This window comes from Bubalus kerabau, chromosome X (assembly GCF_029407905.1).
Source record: "Bubalus kerabau isolate K-KA32 ecotype Philippines breed swamp buffalo chromosome X, PCC_UOA_SB_1v2, whole genome shotgun sequence".
NCBI lineage: Eukaryota > Metazoa > Chordata > Mammalia > Artiodactyla > Bovidae > Bubalus > Bubalus kerabau.
Genome location: NC_073647.1, coordinates 104,208,780 through 104,230,202, shown reverse-complemented (window position 1 = coordinate 104,230,202; position 21,423 = coordinate 104,208,780). Strand labels below are relative to the sequence as shown.

The 21,423-nt window shown below is 43.6% G+C and overlaps 1 pseudogene; it reads left to right on the top strand.

The window, feature by feature from the left end:
* The first annotated feature begins 11,200 nt into the window (after positions 1–11,200).
* Positions 11,201–11,514, top strand: LOC129640335 (39S ribosomal protein L52, mitochondrial-like; annotated as a pseudogene).
* The last annotated feature ends 9,909 nt before the right edge of the window (positions 11,515–21,423 follow it).

Sequence of the window (21,423 nt, the reverse complement as noted above, 5' to 3'; positions counted from 1 at the left end):
TAGGTTCGTCATAACTTTTATTCCAAGGAGTGTCTTTTAATTCCATGGCTGCAATCACCATCTGCAGTGATTTTGGAGCCCCCCAAAATAAAGGCAGCCACTGTTTCCCAACTATTTGCCATGAAGTGATGGGACCAGATGCCATGATCTTAGTTTTCTGAACGTTGAACTTTAAGCCAACTCTTTCACTCTCCTCTTTCACTTTCAACAAGAGGCTCTTTATTTTTCTTCACTTTCTGCCATAAGGGTGGTGTCATCTGCATATCTGAGGTTATTGGCATTCCTCCCCGCAACTTTGATTCCAGCTTGTGCTTCATCCAGCCCAGCGTTTCTCATGATGTACTCTGCATAGAAGTTAAATAAGCAGGGTGACAATATACAGCCTTGACATACTCTTTTTCCTATTTGGAACCAGTCTGTTGTTCCATGTCCAGTTCTAACTGTTGCTTCTTGACCTGCATGCAGATTTCTCAAGAGGCAGGCCAGGTGGTCTGGTATTCCCATCTCTTTCAGAATTTTCCTCAGTTTATTGTAATCCACACAGTCAAAGGCTTTGGCATAGTCAATAAAGCAGAAATAGATGTTTTTCTGGAACTCTTGCTTTCTCGATGATCCATCAGATGTTGGCAATTTGATCTCTGGTTCCTCTGCCTTTTCTAAAACCAGCTTGAACATCTGGAAGTTCACAGTTCACATACTGTTGAAGCCTGGCTTGGAGAATTTTGAGCATTACTTTACTAGCGTGTGAGATGAGTGCAATTGTACGGTAGTTTGAGTATTTTTTGGCATTGCCTTTCTTTGGGATTGGAATGAAAACTGACCTTTTCCAGTCCCGTGGCCACTGCTGAGTCTTCCAAATTTGCTGGCATATTGAGTGCAGCACTTTCACAGCATCATCTTTCAGGATTTGAAATAGCTCAACTGGAATTCCATCACCTCCACTAGCTTTGTTCGTAGTGATACTTTCTAAGGCCCACTTGACTTCACATTCCAGGATGTCAGGCTCTAGGTGAGTGATCACACCATCGTGATTATCTGGGTTGTGAAGATCTTTTTTGTACGTTCTTCTGTGTATTCTTGCCACCTCTTCTTAATATCTTCTGCTTCTGTTAGGTCCATACCATTTCTGTCCTTTATCGAGCCCATCTTTGCATGAAATGTTCCCTTGGTGTCTCTAATTTTCTTGAAGAGATCTCTAGCCTTTCCCATTCTATTGTTTACCTTTAATGAGCTACCTTTAAAGAGCAGCCCTCCCTCCTGCTCCTTCTTCTTGTCTGTCGTGGCTCAGAGCAGAACTTTGGAAGCTCTATCTTTATCAGAACTTCCCTCCCAGATCCCAGCTACATATCCAAAGGGAGAAGGTTTTTCAGCTCACCTCTTTCTTGTCATAAAAGTCTCCTTCTCAGAAAAGCCTTCCTCCACCACCCTGTCTCCCACAGTTACTCTTTATTATATGACTCTGCTTTATTTTCATCACACTAATTGATACATCCTTTTCATCATTATCTATTTGCCTATTGAGTGTCTCTTCCCACCAGGAGCACAGGGACCTACCTGTTTTGTTCACTACTGTATTCTCAGCGCCCAGCACTGTGCCTGGTACATAGCAGCCACTCAATACATATTTTTTTATTTTTTTAACTTATTTTTGATTGCACTGGGTTTTCGTTGCTGCACATTGGCTTTCTCTAGTTGGGGCAAGCAGGGGGTACTCTTCCTTGCAGTGCACGGGCTTCTCAATGTGGTGGCTTCTCTTGTTGCAGAGCACAGGCTCTGGGTGCACAGGCTTCAGTAGTTACAGCGCATGGGGCTCAGTAGCCATGGCACACAGGCTTAGTTCTCTGTGGCATGTGGAATCTTTCTGGACCAGAGATCAAACCCCTGTCCCCTGCATTAGCAGATGGATTATTATCCACTGCACTACCAGGGAAGTCCTTTATTTTCTTAAAAAAAATTTTGGAAATAAATTTTCCAAATTTATTTCAGAAATTGAAGCATAGTTGCTTTACAATGCTGTGTTGGTTTCTACTCTACCACAAAATGAATCAGCCATACATATACATATATCCCTTCCTTTTGGACTTCCTTCCCATTCAGGTCACCACAGTGCATTAGGTAGAGTTCCCTGTGCTATACAGTATAACTATCTCATTAGTTATCTATTTTATACATTGTATCAATAGTGTATATGTGTCAATCCCAATCTGCCAAGTCCTCCCACCCACCCACCCCCTTTCCTCTTTGGTGTCTATGCAGTTGTTCTCTATGTCTGTATCTCTTCAATAAGCATTTCTTGAATGAATAGCAACCTACCTATTTCAGTGTTCCCTGATGGGGACAAAGAACTAATTGGGGAATCAGAAAATTTGTCATTAACCATGGCCACTTAATATCACTTCATCACTAAATATAGTACATAAGTATCAATTTCTTCATCCCAAAAATCGAGATGCTAACCAATACCTTTCAATATTTACCTCTCTGGAGCTGTTGTACAGATCAAAGAGTCAACAAACAAGGTGAAAATGTTGAAAAATATACCTAAATGTGCTCATTAAAGTTTCCATGGAAAATAATAAATACCTAACATTTACTGAACTTTTACTATGTGCCAGGCATTCATCTAAGTGCTTTCCACTATGTTGTCCTTTAGTCCTCCCAACAACCTTATGAGTTAGGTACTCTTATTATCCCACTTTAAAGATGAGACAACTGAGACCCAGAGAATCTGAAGAACTTTCCCAAGTTTACACAGTTAGGAGTGGTAGAGTTGGCATTCAAACACAGATAATCCTGGCTCCTAAACCCCCATTCTGTTCTGCTTCATAGAATACCAAGATCTTGTCCATTATGCCACATGTCAGGATAAGTCCTGGCGTAGTGCAGAATGGAGTAGACACATCTAGGAGGTGACAGGAACCTCTGGTGTGGAGTGGATGGTTGGCTGGAAGAAATCCAAGCTGGTGGATGGGCAGAGATTTCCAAAGGGTATTGCAGGCATAAGCCAATGTCCACAATAAGGTCAAAAGATACCCCAAAGCAGCAGGTATCTCAACAAACAAGCAGACAAAACTCCTGGGACTCATGGAACAGGCAATACCCCTAAGTTCAGAGGAGATACTCAAAATACACACTCAGGGAACAAACTGGTAATTCACATTTTTTCATAGTCCCCAAACCCACTACTTGGGGGTGGGTCCTGAGGGATGGGGGAGAAACCAGAGTGAAACAACTCCAGACAAGTTGGCATGCATGTGCTCTTTGGGGAACAAGGGTGGTCCCTGATGGTGTCCATTCAATGTTTCCAAGAGTCAGGCTGCACGAGGCAGGGGGGAGGAGGCATTATGGAACACTAGGGGTGCTTAGGGCCTTTGCCAATGAGTATGAAAGTTATTTCAATATTTTAACAGCTAATAATATTTTTGCGAACAAAGGTCTGTCTAGTCAAGGCTATGGTTTTTCCAGTGGTCATGTATGGATGTGAGAGTTGGACTGTGAAGAAAGCTGAGCACCAAACAATTGATGCTTTTGAACTGTGGTGTTGGAGAAGACTCTTGAGAGTCCCTTGGATTGCAAGGAGATCCAACCAGTCCATTCTAAAGGAAATAAGTCCTGGGTGTTCTCTGAAAGGACTGGTGCTAAAGCTGAAACTCCAATACTTTGGCCACCTCATGCGAAGAGTTGACTCATTGGAAAAGACTCTGATGCTGGGAGGGATTGGGGGCAGGAGGAAAAGGGGACGACAGAGGATGAGATGGCTGGATGGCATCACTGACTCGATGAACTTGAGTCTCAGTGAACTCCGGGAGTTGGTGATGGACAGGGTGGCCTGGCGTGCTGCAGTTCATGGGGTCACAAAGAGTCGGACACAACTGAGCGACTGAACTGAACTGAACTGAAGGGTTGTCCATTGCCTAAAGCCTGAATGCCAGCCCTAGGTTTGAAATTCTTTACTTTCTCCTATCTTCCTCAAGCCTCAGGGCCTGGCTGAAAACTGAATTTGAGATATCATCTGACGTGAATCCAGCTGAGGAAAGAGTGGAATGGAAGGAACCCACGAGTTTCTCCTTGTGGCTCACAGAGCTCTATCTTCACTTTGATCAGGTTGTATTATAACATCCTGTTTACATGTCTGTCTTTCCTCTAGACTGGAAGTAGCATATAATAATAAATGGATAAAAAGGGCCCCCCACTTCCTGGGCGGTTGGCCAATCGATGTTTTGTTGAGTAACAGCTAATGTGGGTTGTGTGCTGATTCTGTGCCAGATTTCTCATCTGATCCTTGTGTCACCCCTATTGGAAACCCCATTTTGCAACTGAAGAAATGAAGGCAAATAAAATCAGAAACTGGCCCACAACAGGCAGCCTGATTTTGGAGTTTGTACTCTTAACTGTTGTGTTTGATTTAAGTGACTGGTAGGTGGCCATACATGTGCAAACGTCCAGAGATGAATAGAATGTGGCTTGTTTAGGAACTGGGGAGACATATGTAGCTGGAATGCAGAGTGTGTGAAGGGGAGTTGACGGGTAATAAAGCTAGAAAAGTCAGCCGGCATTTGATTGCAAAGGGCCTTGTATATCTTGTATGAAATTTTGGACTCACTTCTAAGGCCAATGTGAAACCATTTGAAAGGTTGGAGCCCGGCAGTTTCAGGGTGAGATTTATGTTCTGGAATGTTCACTTGGTCTACTGTGGGACGGATGTACTGGATGGAGTGCTGCTCAACTGTTATTTACTTCCTTTGTTTATTTCTGGTTGTTCCTCCCTTTCATTTTTCCTTTTTAAAATGCCAACTTCATTGGACTTTACTGATGGTTAAAAGGATTTATCCACACCCAGGCCAACCCATCCCTTGTAAGGCAGGTGGCGGAGGTAAGGATGACTGACAGGAAAACCTCTGCTGTGGTGGAGCCAACTGGTAAAGGAAAGGGTGGTAGATTTTAACTTGCCTTCCCTATGGCTGCACTTTGTTCACTGTCTGTATTTCACACTCTCACTCTCACCGGATGCTAGGAACGAACAGTCAGCTCTAGATTCCATGCCCCCCACCCCCAAATGACAAACGGGTGTATTTTTTCTGACCCTGAAGGGGTTTCACACAACACTTCCCAGAAACTATAAATCCTGTTCCAAAGTCAGCAGGAGGGAGAAGCAAAGTCAAACACCCTGACCTGCAAATCTTCCTCTCGAAGGGTTTGATAGCATTTGTCTCCCAGGAACCCTGCTTTTGAAAAAAGAGATTTCTCCTGTCTGAGATCTCAGATGCCTGTCAGCCAGCCCTGTGGGGGTGGGGGACTGTCTGATGTAGGGAAGAGAGGGCTTGCCTGGAAAATCTCTTCTGGCAACAAAGGGCCCACTTCTGTACTGATACAGCAACTTACTTCTCACCCTGATGCTTCTTGTAGAGCAGGCACTCCTAGAATTTGCCATGTATCTTTATCCACCTTTGAGTATATTCTTGGGGTTTTCATCCTATTTCCCTGGCCTTCCTTCTCAGTCTCTCATGGAACCCTCTCTATCTACTCATGTGATGAATGTTGGAGTACACAGAGATCCACCCTCACCTCTTCTCACCACTCCCACTCCCTGGCTGCACCCACTTCGCAAAGGGCTGGAGAAAGTCCCAGCTGTAACCTTGCCAAACAGAACTTTGTTTAAGGTTTGCCAAACAAACCTTAGTGTTGAGGTTTGGGTCCTGAAGGAAACCAGGAGCCAGAGGAGGTAGAGGTGGGTCTGAGATGAAGTTTCTCTGTGGTGCTTCTTTTCTGGGGAGAGGAGGATCCCAAAACTTTTAAAATGCAGATTCCTAGATCCCACCCAGGGCAAGTCTTCATTCCTCAGTTAGGACTGCAACACAGGCATGTGTGTTTTGAAAAAATCTTCAAGAGATGGTCTATCACTCCTTCTTATTTTGAAAAAAAAAAAAAAGAAAACCTGCAGAAAGTTATAAAATTAGCACAAGTACCCTTTATCCAGTTTTACCAACTGTTAATGTCTTGCCATCTTGCTTATCTATCTAGCACACAACTGACTAAAATGATGAATGTATAATTATTATCATATAACAAAATAACTATTATCTTGCTGAACCGTTTGAAAGTTAGTTGCAAACATTAGGATATTCAAGTACTGTAGTGTGTATCTCCTAGGAACAAGGACATTCTTTCACATATAGTTCATATACTGCTGCTGCTAAGTTGCTTCAGTCATGTCCGACTCTGTGCGACCCCATAGACGGCAGCCCACCAGGCTCTCCCATCCCTGGGATTCTCCAGGCAAGAACACTGGAGTGGGTTGCCATTTCCTTCTCCAATGCATGAAAGTGAAAAGTGAAAGTGAAGTCGCTCAGTCATGTCCGACTCTTGGCGACCCCATGGACTGCAGCCTACCAGGCTCCTCCATCCATGGGATTTTCCAGGCAAGAGTACTGGAGTGGGGTGCCATTGCCTTCTCTGAGTTCATATACAGCTTTCCTTAAATATCCTAATAATGGCCTCTTCAGACATTCTCCTCTACCCCCTCCAAAATCCACATGTTGCATGGAGTTATCTTTAGTCTCCTGTCATCTAGAACAGTTCCCCAGCCTTTTCACTAGTCTTTCATGACACTGACAGTTTTTGAGTTCAGGCCAGTGGTTTCGAAGAATATCTGAGAGATTTTGACATACAGCCAAGGTAAAGAACAGCTTAGAGACTAGTTTGGAGAGATCACAAGTTAATGAACTGAAGGGCAGGCCTAGAGCCAAAACAGAGACTCAGGAACTGCATGAAAACTGAAAGGAGGTCAGAAGAGTAGTGAAGAAGGGTGGTGGCTGGGCAGATTGAATGGCTTAAAAATAAAAGGTCACAGCAGCTTTTCTTTTCAGGATTACAAACACTGAAATACACCCAACAGTGATTCACCTGGTGATTTCTTGAGTCCTCTCACCCAACTCCTGTGCCCCAGGGCCTTATGCTGATTGGTCATGGCATTCATTGAACATACGCCGTGTGTCAGGCACTGTTCTAAGCACATTTACCTCATTACACTTTACCACAACAGACTCTCTAGAAAGCAAGAACTGTGATTGTCCCTATTTTTATTTTGATTGAAGTATAGTTGATTTGTGTTAGTTTCAGCTGTACAACGAAGTGATTCAGCTTGAAACACACACATATATAGCAGATTCTTTCCTATTATAAGTTACTATAAGATATTGAATATATTTCCCTATGCTGTATGCTGCTGCTGATGCTAAGTTGCTTCAGTCGTGTCCGACTCTGTGCGACCCCATAGATGGCAGCCCACCAGGCTCCCCCGTCCCTGGGATTCTTCAGGCAAGAACACTGGAGTGGGTTGCCATTTCCTTCTCCAATGCATGAAAGTGAAAAGTGAAAGTGAAGTCGCTCAGTCGTGTCCAACTCTTAGCGACCCCATGGACTACAGCCTACCAGGCTCCTCCATCCATGGGATTTGCCAGGGAAGAGTACTGGAGTCGGGTGCCACTGCCTTCTCCGCCTATGCTGTATAGTTAACTTTTATTGTTTATCTACTTTGTATATAGCGGTGTGGATCCCTTAATCCCAAACTCCTAATTTATTAAATTAGGAATGATTGTCGCTATTTAATGAATGAGGAAACTTGAAGCCCAGTGGGGTGGTAACTTGTTTAGGGTCACACAGTTAGTATGTACGGTTCCAGAATTTGAATTCAGGCGGTCTGGCTCCAGGGCCTTCACTTTTATTTTTTCACTTTATGTTTAAAACTATTATTCATTTGATTTTTGGTTCTAGGATACAGAACAGTTCTATCATCCCCCTAAACACCTTGGTGTTCTCCCTTTATAGTCATCCCACCTCACTCCCTCCTATGAATAATGTTGTCATTTTTGTTTTGTTCCTTCTGGAGGCTGTGTTTCCAACTTCAGTTAGGGTTTTTTAAATTGTGCACCACTAAGCAGGTCTTTCCTATATATTCACCAACCAAGAGTCATTATTTGGGCCTTCACAAAGTACTGTTAGTTCAGTTTTCCATCTGCATTATGCTAATTGGGAGCAGTTAAAATGCACCCAGAGGTCGAGAGTAAACAGCTTTATTGGCAGCTTTCCTGAGTTCCAGTACTTCCTAGTTTCCCAGACTTCCATGTTTGGTTCTCATGGTTCCTTCATGGCTAGAAAGAACCCATGTCCAGAATTGTGCTGGGACTAGGAGTGGACAAGGAAGGGGTAGACAGAGACTAAAAAAGAAAGCCCTGGGTTTGGGCCCCTCCCTCTTAGAGCTGCAGGTGTATTGAAGAGAGAGGAAAGTTCTTCAGAATTCTGGCTTCTGCCATTTCCCGTTTCCGGCTGCTCCTTGCCTCTGCCTCCACCCCCACCGTGGGACTACCTGGTGACTGGGGCACTAGAGAACAGAAAAAAAGGGGAGGGGGAGAGAGTACCCATGTGTGTCCTGCACTCTGTCTGGAGCTTAGGATTTCCCTTTGCTGCTCCTCCATGCAAAACTAGCGGCTTCCTCCTTCCAAATTTGCTAGCATATTGAGTGCAGCACTTTCACAGCATCATCTTTCAGGATTTGAAATAGCTCAATTGGAATTCCATCACCTCCACTAGCTTTGTTTGTAATGATGCTTCCTGAGGCCCACTTGACTTCACATTCCAGGATGTCAGGCTTTAGGTGAGTGATCACACCATCATGATTATCTGGGTCGTGAAGATCTTTTTTGTATAGTTCTTCTGTGTATTCTTGCCACCTCTTAATATCTTCTGCTTCAGTTAGGTCCTTTTGCATCACTGTGCTCACTTCCAGTTTTTAAAATATGTTGAGTTTGTGGTGGGAGATGCTGGAGGAACAAAAGTGGTAAACTCTCCACCAGTTTGGTGTTACTTTTATTTCTATAGTTCTCTGATCTGTCTGCTGATATGTATTGAGTTCTCAAAGAGTTGCTCATGTATTCTGTACAAGTTTTAGAGTCAAGCTAAGTGGCAGATAAAGAGGTGTGTGGCAGATATAGAGGTGTGTGTTTATTACATTATATCCAGAATCAAAAATCAACCCTCACTTTTAAAACCCTATGCCACACTGCCTCTCCACATAAATGTCCCATAGACCTTATGAGCTCATTATGTGCCAATCAGACTTCATTACCTATTCATTCACTTTAGTCTTACCTCTTCCAATGATCCCTATCTCAACTAATCCCACCATCATTTACCTAGTTGTCCAAACCCATTGTCATGACTGTTGCTGAAGCTGAAGCTGAAGCTCCAATACTTTGGCCACATGATGCGAAGAGCTGACTCTTTGGAAAAGACCCTGGATCTGGAAATGATTGAAGGCAAAAGGAGAAGCAGGCAGCAAAGGATGAGATGGTTAGATAGCATCACCAACTCAATGGACATGAATTTGACCAAACTCCGGAAGATAGTGAAAGACAGGGGAGCCTGGAGTATTTCAGTCCGTGGGGTCGCAAAGAGTCAAACACAACTTAGCAACTGAACAGCAATGAACAACCGAGCCCAAATCCTGGGCTTTGTCTTTGACTCCTTTCCCTCTATGCTGTTCACATCCAGTCATTCATTGATCCATGCTTCTCCCTCCTTGTGGCTCAGCTGGTAAAGAATCTGCCTGCAATGTAGGAGACCTGGGTCCGATCCCTAGGTTGGGAAGATCCCCTGGAGAAGGGAAAGGCTACCCACTCCAGTATTCTGGCCTGGAGAATTCCATGAACTGTATAGTCCATGGGGTTGCAAAGAGTCGGACACGACTGAGTGACTTTCACTCACTCTCCCTCCTTATTTACACAATCTTAAATTATTCAGGCCATTATTCTTTACCACCTGGATTATTGCTATAGTCAGCTAATTGGTGTGACAGGTTGTTTTTTTTTTTTTAATTCAACTTTCTACTTTTTATTGGCTGTATACACAAAAACACAAAATCATTAGCCAATATATTATTTTAATGCATTTTTATGGAAGTATAATTACTTTACAAAGTTGTGTTCATTTCAACTATATACCAAAGTTTTATATATATATATATATATATTCTTTTTTCAGATTCTTTTTCATTATAAGTTATTATAAAATATTGACTATAGTTCCCTATGCTATACAGTAGGTCCTTGTAGTTTTTCCTATTTTATATATAGTAGTGTGTATTTGTTAATCCCAAACTCCTGATTTATCTCTCCTCCTCCCTGATATCCCCTTTGGTAACCATAAGTTTGTTTTCTATGACTGTGATTCTGTGATTTGTGACTCTGGACTATAGCCTGCCAGGCTCCTTTGTCCATGGGATTTTTCAGGCAAGAATACTGGAGTGGGTTGCCATTTTCTCCTCTAGGAGATCTTCCTGACCCAGGGATCCAACCCATATCTCCTGTGTCTCCTGCATTGTAGGCAAATTCTTTACCTGTTGAGCCATCAGGGAAGCTCTTTATTATATATAATGTGTATATGTTAATCCAAAACTCCAGATATATCGCTCCCCCTCCCCGCTATCCCCTTTGGTAAAGGTTAAATTTGTTTCCTATGACTGTGATTCTATTTGGTATATAAGTTTATTTGTATAATTTCTTTTTAGATTCCACATATAAGTGATATCATATGATATTTGTCTTTCTCTGTCTGACTTACTTCACTTAACACATGACAATCTCCAGGTCCATCCACATTGCTGCAAATGGCATTATTTCATTCTTTTTAATGGTTGAGTAATACTCCATTGTATATATGTACCACTTCTTTATCTATTCATCTGCTGATGGATATTTAGAGTGTTTCCATGTCTTAAGCCCAATGTATTACTGATGTTATCACAAGCTGGACTTACCTTGGTCAATAAACAGAACATTAACAGCATCCCAAAGCCCCTCTTTTGTGCTTCCTTTAAAATACTACCCCTTCCCTTCTTCTCGTAGGTGACCGCTATACCGACTCTCAACACCACAGCTTGTCTCTGCCATTTAAAAAACTTTTTGTATAAATAAAATCATACTGTATAATTTTCTTGAGCCTAATTTCCTTAGCTCAACATTATATTCGTGAGAGTCAATCATGTTGCACATTGTTTTATTCTCACTGCTGTATAATATTCCATTGTATGGTATATTATCTATTTTATGGTTGATAAACATTGGGATATTGCTGCTATAGCTTACCACACAGCATCGCCCTTGGCTACCGAGACCGCGCCCACTTTCGGCTCTTGTGCCTCAGCATGGCTGCTTTGGGTGTCCTGAGGCTGCACTGCAGCCCCGAGGCTCACATGGGCAGCCAGCGGCAACTCCAGCAGGACCTTGCTGCCAGCCCCTCTGGCTACCAGCCCCTTACGGAGCTCCCAGACTGATCTTAGGTGGATGGCCGCCCTTCTCCTCCAGTGAAAGGCCAGCTTTGAAGACAAACTCAAAGGGAAAAGTTTGCGAGAGGAGTTGTACTGCTTTCACAGGAAATGGATGCTGGATTACAGGCATGGCAGCTCAGGCAGCAGGGGAAGTTGCAGAAAGAAGACAGGAAACAGCAGAATGCTCTTAAACCCAAAGCGTCTCTACTGCAGAACCCACACCAAGCCAATAAAAAAGTGACTCCTGTCCCCCTTCAAAAAAAAAAAAAAAAAACAAGAGTGCTGCTACGAATACTCCACTCCTATACATGTCTTTTGGTGGCCAAAAGCATTCATTTATACTTGCTATATACTTAATGATGATATTTCTGACATGTATATGTTCATCTTTAATAGATACTGTAAATTTACCAGAGAGGTTGTACCAATTTAAACCTCTACCAGTGATGTATGAGAGTTCCTGTTGCTCTATAGTTGGATAATACTTTAAGAGATTAATGTGTTTGTATATATTTTTCTCTCCATATATTCCTCCTTTTATTTTCTTCACTTAAGCAGGTAGCTGGTTCTGGCCCTCTTGGCCACCAGGAGGTTTGTAGAAGGGCAGAAAATTGACATTTCCCACAACACTTTGTGACTTTTGTTCACAAGAGCTTTGAGCCCCAGAGGGAGGGGAAAAAATTGCCAGTAAAGAAAAAACATCTTAGAAGAAATAAAAAGGAGAGAGGCTTTTCTCAGATCAAAAAAAGAGATTTCTCCAGTGTAAGGGAAGAAGAGAAAGAGCTCTGTGAATTCCAGAGCAGCAGAGCCCGGCCTGGCTTCTAGGCAGCGTATGGGGAAGGCCCTAGTGAGAAGTCATGAGGTAGGGAATCTGGGAAGTTGGAACCAGAATCAAAAATTTTTCACAAAAGCATCAGAGTGTTGCTGGACCTGAAGGGCCCTTGTGTTGATGATTTAGTTGCTAAGTCGTGTTCAACTCTTGTGACCCCCTGGATTGTAGCCTGCCAGGCTCCTCTGTCTATGGGATTCTCCAGGCAAGAATACTGGAGTGGGTTACCATTTCCTTCTCCAGAGGATCTTTCCCACCAGAACAGGGGTCAATGGATATCTCAACATTTACCAGTGTAAGCAAATGGCTTGATGACTGGAGGGCCATACTGCCATGTGCTTGTGTGTATAAAATTCCAGAACTGATGTACAACTATGAGTCAGGGGTCCCAAAAAGCACAGGTTGAGTTTCCCTCTGTACTTATGGGATTGGGAGTTCAAAATAGAATTAACTCTGATGTACAAAGAGATGTGATATTTCTTATCCCTCAGAGTTGTGAAGTGATGTTTGTACCTCCAATACTGAGCTGGTATCCCTCAGGGCTACTCTTAGCACATACAGCATCTTTATGAAACCAGTTAGGGGCTTCCCTGGTAGCTCAGATGGTAAACAATCTGCCTGCTATGTGGGAGACCCAGGCTCCATCCCTGGGTCAGGAAGATCCCCTGGAGAAGGGAATGACAACTCACTCCAGTATCCTTGCCTGGAGAATTCCATGGACAGAGGAGCCTGAAGGGCTACAGTCCATGGGTTGTAAAAAGTCAGACACAACTGTCTGACTTTGCTTCCAGGTTTACATTCCCATAAAACCTCAATCATGGAGGCCCAGCCTACAGCTCAGGATGGCTGCCCATTGACACCACTGGCTGCTTCCTCTCTGCCCTTGCTCAGCTGTCCCAAGAATCCAAAAGGTTTGGTTAGTAGGGGATCCTCAATATTCTTCGGGCCCCTCTGTTCAGGTTTAGGGATTTCCATGAACTCTCTGGAATTAGGTTGTCTCATCAGCAAGAAATGCATTTATGGAATAATTCTACCAAGTCATAGGTAGACACAGAGAAAGTACACAAATAAAACAGCAGAAGCACATCAATCTCATTAGGTCTCTCTTCAACACACATGCACACTTTTCTTACTCTTACACTCACAATTTTAAACATCATCATTCTAAAAACAACTTACCAGCAACATTAAAGAGGAGTTGTGGAGGAATCATCTCAAGCGATTTCATAGAAAGGCTAGAATGTGTCAGACCTGGGTTCCACTCCTGGCTTTGCTATGCGGCCTTGAGCAAGATAACCTCTTTCTGAACCTTCTGATAAACTGTTGAGGCCTTTCCATTCCTTCAATTCTCCACCATGTATTCAACCAGTTGGCCCTGCTTCTTTGGATTGTTCCACAAACCCGGGCATTCAACTTGCTTTTCTCTCCTCTGGGAGCTGTCAGCCTTTGCTCTTTGCCTTGGGATTCAGCTTTTCCAGGATTGACTGAGATATGGAATCCAGGCCTGCAGGCCTGCCCCAGAGACAAGGGGCCATGACCTGGCAACTTGGAAACATTTACTAATCTGATATTTATGATTTTCATCCAAAGATTTTGCTGTCAGCCCCTTCAGGAAACAGAAAGGGATTAACAAAAATTACTACAACTGGAATACTGATAAAATTTCTAGAGTCATAGAAAGTGCTCTGAGTCCCTATCCCTGTTGTTTTGTCCCTAGGTCTCTAGATGCTTCCTTGAAGCCCCAGATGCCTTCTGTTCAGTTTTATTTCTCAGGATAGAGCTCTAGAATCCTCTCATTTGTCACTAACTAGTGCTGTAATTTTGAGCAGATCATTTACCCTGAGTTTCAGTGCATGTAATATCTCCTACTAATATTTCCCCTCACATTTTCTTCTTCCTTTTAATCTTTCTCTCTCTCATTGCTCCCCTCATCTGGAGCGCTCTCCCAACTCCCACTCCAGGCTTTGCACTGTTGGCAGCTTAATGTTTAGGTCTCAGCTGAGGTAATCCCTCCTGAGAGAGGTCATCTCTGTGAACCAAATTTGAAGTAGGCCATCTGCCCATTACTTTCTCTTGATATTTCTTCTTCCTGGTTGTGATCACAATTTGAAATTATGTATTTCCTGCTTGTTTACTATCTGTCTCATCCCTAGATTGGGAGCCTTAGGAAGGTGGCACCATATACCTTGCTTCCTGTCTGAGTACCTACATAGATTGTGTGTGCTCAGTCAGGTGCAACTCTTTGCAGCCCCATGGCCTGAAGCTCACCAGGCTCCTCTTTCCATGGGATTTTCCCGGCAAGAATATTGGAGCAGATTGCCATTTCTTACTCCAGGGGATCTTCTTAACCCAGGGATTGAACTCACGTCCCTTTTATCTCCTGCATTTGCAGGCAGATTCTTTACCAACTGTGCCACCTGGGAAGTCCACAACTACATAGAAATGGTATTAACAGTTATTCGTGTAAAACCACTGTGGCTGAACTCTGCCTGTGGTGGGGGGAGGGCACGTTCATTTTGTATTACATATGCTCTCTCTGGTTCCCACAAACAATTCAGCTGCATTAAGACTTTTATTTTTAAAAAATCAGAGGCAGAGGGATTTCCCTGGTGGTCCAGTGTTTAAGATTTCACCTTCTAATGCAGGGGGTGCAGGTTCCATCCCTGGTCAAGGAGCTAAGGTCCCACATGCTGTGTGGCCAAAAAACTAAAACATAAAACAAGAAGCAATATTGTAACAAATTTAATAAAGACTTTAAAAATGGTCCACATCAAAAAAAAAAATCTTTAAAAAATAAATCAGAGGCGGAGAGAAGAATCTACTGAAGATGTAGAGGGACTAAGGGAAGGGTCATACTTTCCTGTCTCTCCCTTTCTGCTTCTCTCCGAAGCCCTGTCCTGTGTTTTCCCCATACTACAAATTCCTCTCTCTCTCCTATTAGAATTGCCCTCTCTCCTCCACCTTTGCCTCAGTTTGATGCCTTTCTTTTCCACCAGGTAGTTAAATTATGTATAAAAGAACATTACTGAGAAGGTTAAACAAAGGCTCCTTTGTTGCTGCCCCGACCCCATCCCATTTTTCTCAACTCCCACAAAAGACTAATGATATTATGAATTTAACACATAAAGTTTTGATTCAAGTTTGTGGCCTTCTTGAGGACAGTAACTCTACTCTTTCATCCTCCAGATCCTCTGCTCCAAGCACACAGCTCAGTAAGTATCTGAGGAACACCACTCAGTAAGGAGAGGTGGACTTTCTGTTTGGTCTTGAACACAAGTATCAATTCACCTCCCATGGAGGGGGAGCTGTCCTGTGAGGGACACAAGGTTAGTGTCTGCCCTTCAGGTACTTGTGATCTGAAGGAGGAGAGAAAAAAATGCATAAGACAGCATAGTCTCCAGGCCAAATGAAAGAACCAACTAGCTTTGTTGGAGTTCAGAGGAAAAGACTGCCCTGGAGGCCTCAGAGCTAAGGTAAGATTTAAGTTGAATGGTAAAGAAAGGAAGGTCTTAATCAGAGAGTGAGTGGAAAAAGCATTGGGAGAAAAAAGCAACCCAGGTGAATCTGTGGGGGAAGAAATATAAGTATTTCCCTGTGCACACCGTTGTCTAGTAGGTTTCTTCCTGACATACCATCCATCATCCATCAATAACTGCCAGTCTGCATCTGGGGTCCCCAAAGCAGCCTGTTATTCTAAAGCAGCTTCTCTGGTAACCTTTTGGGGGATTGTAAATGCCATCTCACAGGTTAGTAGGTTCATAAACATCCCTAAATTATATTCAGGGTATGTTATATGAATCCAATGAATGTGTACTGAGATATATGATGGGCTGCTGCACTGCTAGGGCCTGTGCAGAAGTTTTCATAAGTGTTACTTTATATTTTATTCAACAAATATTTATATAGCATTTACAAGTGCTAGATATTGTGCTGCTGCTGCTGCTAAGTCGCTTCAGTCGTGTCCGACTCTGTGCGACCCCATAGACGGCAGCCCACCAGGCTCCCCCATCCCTGGGATTCTCCAGGCAGGAACACTGGAGTGGGTTGCCATTTCCTTCATTAACAGATACCAACCTCATATTGACCTATGCTAAGTCGCTGCTGCTAAGTTGCTTCAGTCGTGTCCGACTCTGTGCGACCCCATGGACGGCAGCCCACCAGGCTCCCCCGTCCCTGGGATTCTCCAGGCAAAAACACTGGAGTGGGTTGCCATTTCCCTCTCCAATGCATGAAAGCGAAAAGTGACAGTGAAATCGCTCTTAGTGACCCCATGGACTACAGCCCACCAGGCTCCTCCGTCCATGGGATTTTCCAGGCAAGAGTACTGGAGTGGGCTGCCATTGCCTTCTCCATTGACCTATGAGGTAAGTGCTGTTATTATCCTCATTTCAGAGATGAGTAAACTGAGGCACAGAGGGGTTAAGTCACTTACCCACAGTCATAAAGCTGATGAAAACCAGAACTGGAGTTCAATCAATCCTTATTTTGGTTTTTATAACAGCTATTGTGATATAATTCATATGATATACAATTCACCCATTTGCAGTGAATAATTCAGTGGTCTTCAGTATGTTCACCAGGTTGTGCAACTACCACCTAACTTCTTCACCACCTCAAAAGGAGATCCTGTCCTTCTTAGTAGTCACTCCTCATTCCCCCACCCCAGGCCCTGGCAACTGCTAATCTCTTTCTACCTACTCGACATTTCCCATAAATGAACTCACACATTATTGTGGACTTTTGTGTCTGGTTACTTTCACTCAGCATAAAGGTTTGTTTTTTTTAATTGAAGTATAGTTGATTTACAATGTTTCAGGTATACAGCAAAGTGATTCAGTTGTGTGTGTGTGTGTGTGTGTGTGTGTGTGTGTATGCATATTCTTTTTCAGATTCTTTCCCTTTATAGGTTATTACAAGATATTGAATATAGTTCCCTGTGCTATGCAATAGGGCCTTGTTGTTAGCATAGTTTTTAAGGTTCATCCATGTTGTAGCTCGTGTCATAAAACTTCACTCCTTTTTATGGCTGAATAACAGTCCATTGTACATATGGACCATATTTTGTTTCTCTAGTCATCATCATGGACATTAGATTTTTTTTTCATAATCCTTGATTTGTCTATACTAATCCACTTGCCTGTTCAATAAAAACGTCCCAATAATGGAATGTTCTAGATCAGTACTATCTAATATGGGAGCCTCCAGCTACATGTGGCTACTGAGCACTTGAGATGTGGCTAGTGTGGCTGAAGAATGCCTTATTTAATTATACTTGAATTTAATTAATTCAGATGTAAATCACCCCCATAGGATGAGCCACATGGTCACGATGAAATACTGGACATGGGTATCAGCCCTGGGTCTAGCCAACTACAAAAGGGATCCGAATTCTGGAAGAAGTCACACATTGACCCCAACCAGAAGGCTGAAGCTACTAATCATGATATTCCAATTGCAACAAACCTGAGTGGCTAAGGAGAAATGGAAAGAGAGGTAAAATATCACTGGATTTCTGCTTTATAAATAAGATTGTCTATACCAATTCTTTCAGATTTCACATATATATTTTACTCTTTCTGACTTACTTTATTCTGTATTACAGTCTCTACAAATGATCCAGTTTTGTTCCTTTTTATGGCTGAGTAATATTCCATTGTATATATATATATATATACCACATTTTCTTTATTTATTCCTCTGTTGATGGATATGTATGGATACCAAGGGAAAAAGAGGAGGGGTAACATGAATTGGGACATTGACTGTATCCTGCCAGGCTCCTCTGTGCATGGGATTTCCCAGGCAAGAAAACTGGAGTGGGTAGTCATTCTCTTCTCTAGGGAATCTTCCCGACCCACAGATGGAACCTGGGTCTCCTGCATTGCAGGCAGATTCTTTACCATCTGAACCACCAGGGAAGCACATTGTGATTTACAAATATACACTATTGATACTAAGGCTTCCCTGGTGGCTCAGCTGGTAAAGAATCCGCTTGCAATGTGGGAGACCTGGGTTCGATCCCTGGGTTTGGAAGATCCCCTGGAGAAGGGAACGGCTACCCAGTCCAGTATTCTGGCCTGGAGAATTCCATGGACTATTCCATGGAGTCACAAAAAGTCAGACACAACTGAGCGACTTTCACTATTGATACTATGTATAAAATATATAACTAATGACAATCTACTGTGTAGTGCAGGGAACTCTGCTCAATGCTCTGTGGTGACTTAAGTGTGAAGGAAATCCAAAAAGGGGGGGATGCATGTATACGTATAGCTGATTCACTTCGCCGTACAGTAGAAACTAACACAACATTGTAAAGCAACTATACTAAAAGAAAATTTTATTTTAAAAATCACTGGATTACTTATGCCTGACAACTCCAAGCCCAGCCCAAGAACAGTGGTGAGGAAATAGGAGAGTGTTCCCTTGTGTGATGAGTTACTCACATCCACTCCCATTGACAGCAGCTGCCTGTGCTCCCTCAGCATAGCAAGGGCCCCTTGGCCCGAGAGCAAGTCTGGTGGAGCTGGAACTTCTCATTCCTTAGAGATGAAGCAAACTCAGAACTGACCAAAGTGAGGAAGAGATGTGCACGTGAGGCCCGAGCAGGGGACAATCACAGCTCGCAGAAGACAGAACAAGCCCCTTAGTGTGAACTGCCCAGGAAGCCTGGCAGCTCCTCAAGGGCCTGCCCAGCTGCAATCCAAGATACAAAGATTTTATGCAAGTTGGCACTCAAGTTCATTTGGAGGCAAAGCCCGACCCACACCACTGTGGGCAACTGTTCGTGTTCTGAGGCTAAAAGTCAATGAACACAGGCTCTGCCTCAGTCCTTGCCAACACCCCATACCTGAAACCCAAACAATTCTGAATTCTCTAATACACTCAGCCTTGAAGGGTTTCAGGAAAGGGACTGGGCCAGTACTGGGTTCTCCCAGCTAAATTCAAAGCTCTCTAAAAAAGTGTTTCTTTGTTCTCCTCGGGACAGCTCCTCCCAATACCAAGAAGGAGAACTCTTTCAAGGCAAGGATTTGGGAGGGGGGTGTACTCCTACGGTATCCTTGGCTTTCAGAAACTGCAGCAGGCAGGACCACCCAGACACCACAGAGAAGAATACAGGCAGAGCCCCCACATATCAACCACGGAAGATTCAGCAGCGTCTGTCCCACAGGTCAGAGGAGGCATCAGAGGGTAATTCTTGGAACTCATAGGGTAGTGCTTCCAGGAACGTCCAGCAACGCTAGGTTTACACGGAGGATAGCTTTCTTTTCAGGATGATATGATGATAAGCCTTGTTTTCTAAGTCAGGCCCCAGACACTCAATCTTCCTAAACTCAGTCAGGTGCACAGGATAAAAAGGATTTCACCTAACAGGTATCAGTCACTATAAACAATTCTTCATTCAACAAAAATATAAGATGTGTACACTGTGGGCCAGGTACCAGGGCAGTCCTAGGACATAGGGCATCCTAGACCCTGCACTCAGAGGAAGAAACAGATGGCAGAGGCCAGGAGCCTTCATGGATGTGGTAGAGCAGCAGATGCACAGACAGTGCCTGGGGCCTGTGGGTGCAGGCTTTCCTCCCTGAGCCATTACAGGGTCTGGAGGGGCAGCATGCAGCCTGGCTGTGGGTTACTGGGGTGAAATTCTCTCTCTTCGGACCTTCACTCTGCTCACCTGTCTTTTTCTTGATCTCACAGAGCACACTGAAGAGAGCAGGCTTCATTGGATGGCAATTCAGAGCATGCTTTCTGGCCTGTGCCTCTCCAAGCTCTGGTTGGTGATGGCCATGACATGCTGCAGGACATCGTCCATGTTGGATCTGGGCTGGGGCCTGAGCATGCAGCACAGGGCTGGGGATTACCACCCAGGGTGTGGGTGGGTGCTACAGGAAGGGATGTCCATGAGTGGCAGGGCCAGATGGACACTTAACCAGGAGCTGCCAAGCCTGGAGAGCTTGCACAGACATAGCCAACTGCTGTAGTCTGTGTGCCAGGCACACACGTGCATGCATGCGTACATGTTCAGTTGCTTCAATTCAGTCAGTTCAGTCACTCAGTCGTGTCTGACTCTTTGTGGCCTCATGAACTGCAGCATGCCAGGCCTCTCTGTCCATCACCAACTCCCGGAGTTTACCCAAACTCATGTCCATTGAGTTGGTGATGCCATCCAACCATCTCATCCTCTGTCTTCCCCTTCTCCTCCTGCCTTCAATCTTTCCCAGCGTCAGAGTCTTTTCAAATGAGTCAGCCCTTCACTTCAGGTGGCCAAAATATTGGAGTTTGAGCTTCAACATTAGTCCTTCCAATGAACACCCAGGACTGGTCTCCTTTAGGATGGACTGGTTGGATCTTCTTGCAGTCCAAGGGACTCTCAAAAGTCTTCTCCAACACCACAGTTCAAAAGCATCAATTCTTTGGCACTCAGCTTTCTTTATAGCCCAACTCTCACAGCCATACATGACTACTGGAAAAACCATAGCCTTGACTAGATGGACCTTTGTTGGCAAAGTAATGTCTCTGCTTTTTAATATGCTGTCTAGGTTGGTCATAACATTCCTTCCAAGGAGTAAGTGTCCTAATTTCATGGCTGCAATCATCTGCAGTCAGTTGTGTCTGACTCTTTACGACCTATGGACTGTAACCCGCAAGGCTCCTCTGTCCACAGGATTCTCCAGGAAAGAATACTGGAGTGGGTTGCCATTTCTTTCTCCAGGGGATCTTCTCCAGGAGACCCAGGAATTGAACCCATACCTCCTGCGTTTCCTGCATTGCAGGCAGGTTCTTTACCCACTGAGCCACCTGGGGAGCCCACATGGGTGCACTTGCCCTAAATCAATTCTTAACCATTATGATCTAGTGCCTCTTTCTACAAAAATCCTGGATGGATGGTTGAATTAAGATCCTTTATTGTTGTTCAGTCGCTAAACAGGGTCAGACTCTTTGCAACCCCATGTACTGTAGCACATCAGGCCCCTCTGCCCTCCACTGTCTTCCAGAATTTGCTCAAATTCATGTCCGTTGAGTCAGTGATGCTAAGATCCTTTAAATCTCTTTAAAAGAATCTTGAGAATATTTATTTTGTTTCTTTTTAAATAAACTCTGTATTTTAGAACAATTTTAGATTTACATAGAAGCTGCAAAGATAGTATCAAAAATTCACCCAGTTTCCCCTTATGTCAGCGTGCTGCATTCCTGTGACCCCTTATTTCAAAATTTAAAGGCAAAACCAATACAATATTGTAAAGTAATTAGCCTCCAATTAAAATAA